Source organism: Pseudophryne corroboree, chromosome 9 (assembly GCF_028390025.1).
Source record: "Pseudophryne corroboree isolate aPseCor3 chromosome 9, aPseCor3.hap2, whole genome shotgun sequence".
NCBI classification, from domain to species: domain Eukaryota; kingdom Metazoa; phylum Chordata; class Amphibia; order Anura; family Myobatrachidae; genus Pseudophryne; species Pseudophryne corroboree.
Genome location: NC_086452.1, coordinates 128183639 through 128186711, shown reverse-complemented (window position 1 = coordinate 128186711; position 3073 = coordinate 128183639).

The window sequence follows — 3073 nt, the reverse complement described above, 5'->3', positions numbered from 1 at the left end:
CACATTTGTTAGTAACTGATGAAGTCAGCAGGGAAATCAATTGCTGACGACACCCAGGGGCGTTTCACATGAGGTGGATGTTGGTTATAAAAGGTGAAAACGTTTTTGTATTTGACATGCCTGACGACGGTTGAATAAAAAAGAAATGTAGCAGTACAGATGCTTGTCTGTGTGGTAATTTTCTGAAAAATCCGTAGAGTGCCGCTTCTTCCAAAGATGTATCTATTTGAATGAAAGTTCAACGTTGATGGCACCCGGTGAGCTGTTTGCACTTTTGATGAGGAGTGCAGAGTATCTACTATTGTTTTAGTTCAGATAAACTCACTATACATCCCAGTCTATTGTTTAGTTAAGTCTAGCCCTTGCTATGTCTTTGGGAGTAGGGAATGTTCTCGATGAGGTGACACTTAATTTAGCACAGAGTAACTTCTTCTCTCTCACAGATGATGATGCCGATAAGGTCTTATTTGACCACCGTCAATTTAAAAAATTGCCTGATGATACACCCATTGATCTTTACCATAAGTGTTACGGTTAAGGAAAAGGTTAGTGGATCTCACCCTCCATGGGCAGTTTCTTTCTGATTATTACAGAAATAAGCGAATACCACGTGGCTTTAGGGTCAACAATACTCCGAGCATCGGGCGCCATAGTTTAGCGTTTTGCACCCGGTGGTGCGGAGTATTAAATAAATGCTCACTAGTGTAACATGAATATTGTTTATTATTGATTGTTTAGCATTAACTTAATATATAGTTGTGTTAGTATTAGGGGAAATATGTAGTTCATGTGAAATCCAATAGGTCTGGGGTTCATATAAGTGTATTGTGTAAAGGGATATGTACAATAGATATAAATAGAATAAATATATGAAATTAATTTATACATATATATATATATAGGTATATATGGTAGTGATGAGGTGGAGTGGTTGTGTCATCCATGGTGATGGTGGTCTGCTGCCATGATTTATTTAATATAGCAATGGTGGTGTATACTTCAAGGTGGGCTTGAGACATATGGGCAATAGCCTGCAAGGCAGAAAAGGCGGCAAACAGAGTCCTTAACAAATACCTCGTGCTGCGGAGCAACAACCTGCAGGGTGGGAAGAGTTTGTCCATCAGAGGGGTTCAGGGCTGCCCGCGAGCGGCTGACCATGGGAGGCACTGGTTGGCGGTGGCTAGGGACGGCGGACCAATGGAGAAAGGCTGTGCGGCGCGAGTCCCTTGATGAGTGGGTATAAACAGTGCTCACCAGCGCTGCTTGGCTGGCTGCTGTTCCCCTGGCTAGTGTGTGTGATCAGTTCTCCTGCGGGCCGATAATAGAGCTGTATGCTGTGAACATACAGCGGCGCCGCAGGGACTGAGTAGCGATACCCACGCCAGGCAATACCTTGGGAAAAGGAGTTGAGGCAGTGCGGGGGAGATACCGCCGGAGACGGCCCGCTGCTCGAGGAGACTGGGGCATCTCCCAGTCTAGCTGGGCCAGTGGTCTAGGAGCGGAGGAAGACGAAAGATACTTCTCCATAGCGATCCAGGCTAGGCGGAGCTGAAGGTATCTTCTGCCTCTCACTAGGGACAACCCAACTCCATTGATCACCACCTCACTGGGGAGGAGTCGGGGGAGCGTCATCCCGCCACAGCAGCAGCATATCTAAGGGACGTGTAAGTGAGCTAAAACCACATTGCCCCTGCAGAATACACACACTGTGCATCATAGACTCCGGCTAAAACTCTGCTTTAAGTAATTGTCATATTGCAGATACCAGTTCTCAGTAGCCTAAGTCAACAATAAGTTTGCAGTAGCCCAAAAGAGTAAATGATGGGCATAATAGAATGAAATCTCAAGTCAGGAAGCTAATATAGCTATAAAGATTCATAGCCGGGCCAACAAATAGAGTGACTTGCATATGGCACTTATGAATACAGTTAATTGTCATTATAACCTTGAAATAACGGCAAGGAGGGAGGAATATCATATATAGGAAATAGATCTAATTGACAGTCTTATATATACTATTAATAGGGAATAAATACCCGGACGCCTAGAGAGTAATATAAATACAGGATTCAGTGTGATTGGAAATATTAGATGTTCTAAAGACTGGTATATGAAAATAACTGTAACAACATATTTGTTGGACTAGTGTTAATCCAAAACACTGAAGTAATATACTAGATAAATATAAAGGTGTCCCATCGAAATTTGCAGATGTTATTCATACATTTTTGTCAATCGGATAAAGCCGTGGTAGATACCACTGTTATATATAAATATATAAATATATATTGAATGTATTATTGTCTTTATGCCCAACAAGGCAAATTATTAATTCAGAAGTGGTGTAGTATGATTCTGTGATTAAATTACATTACTTACCTTTAGTTGTGGTTTGACTTGGATCCTGGAAATCTGGAAGAGAAGAAAGGTACAATATAAGAGGTAATAAGTAATTGATTTGAATACACTCACATATACACTGCAGGTGGGAGGCTTACCCAGGCGAGCCTTAGAATATAGCTTGGGTGGAGGCACATATGTATTAAGTACCCCTGGGTGGTGAGAGAGGGGTTACATTTGGAGGCACCGCGTAAGATCACTTTGTAAGATACTCAGGGGTAAGTGAAGCACAGTAGCCAGAATGCCACAATATACCAGGAGTGAAGTATGTGACTGGTGTATAAGGAAGGGAGTAACTCCTGAAAGGAGTTTTGTATTGATGGGGGATCTCACAGACACCACTGATGGTACCATTATGACAGAGATGTTGTTTCTCTTTGGGGTAAAGCAACCAAGGATTGCTGATAAACAATTTAGGGAAAGTGGAGAGATGTGTGCTGTATTAATAACTACCAGTCATGATTTAGAGTCTGAATTGCTTCCTAAAGTGGTGGCTGTTAGATCTAACCCAGAACGCCGGTGGATAATTAAATGGCCTGAAAAGGATGGCAGTGAAAGGGCTGCTGAACCATTAATTGTGGGTGACATGTCTTCTCCGGCTAGTGGAGATCCCTCCGCGGCTGTGGGAGAGGGTAGTCAAACACAGGGCATTGAAGAAAAATTAGGTAACCAG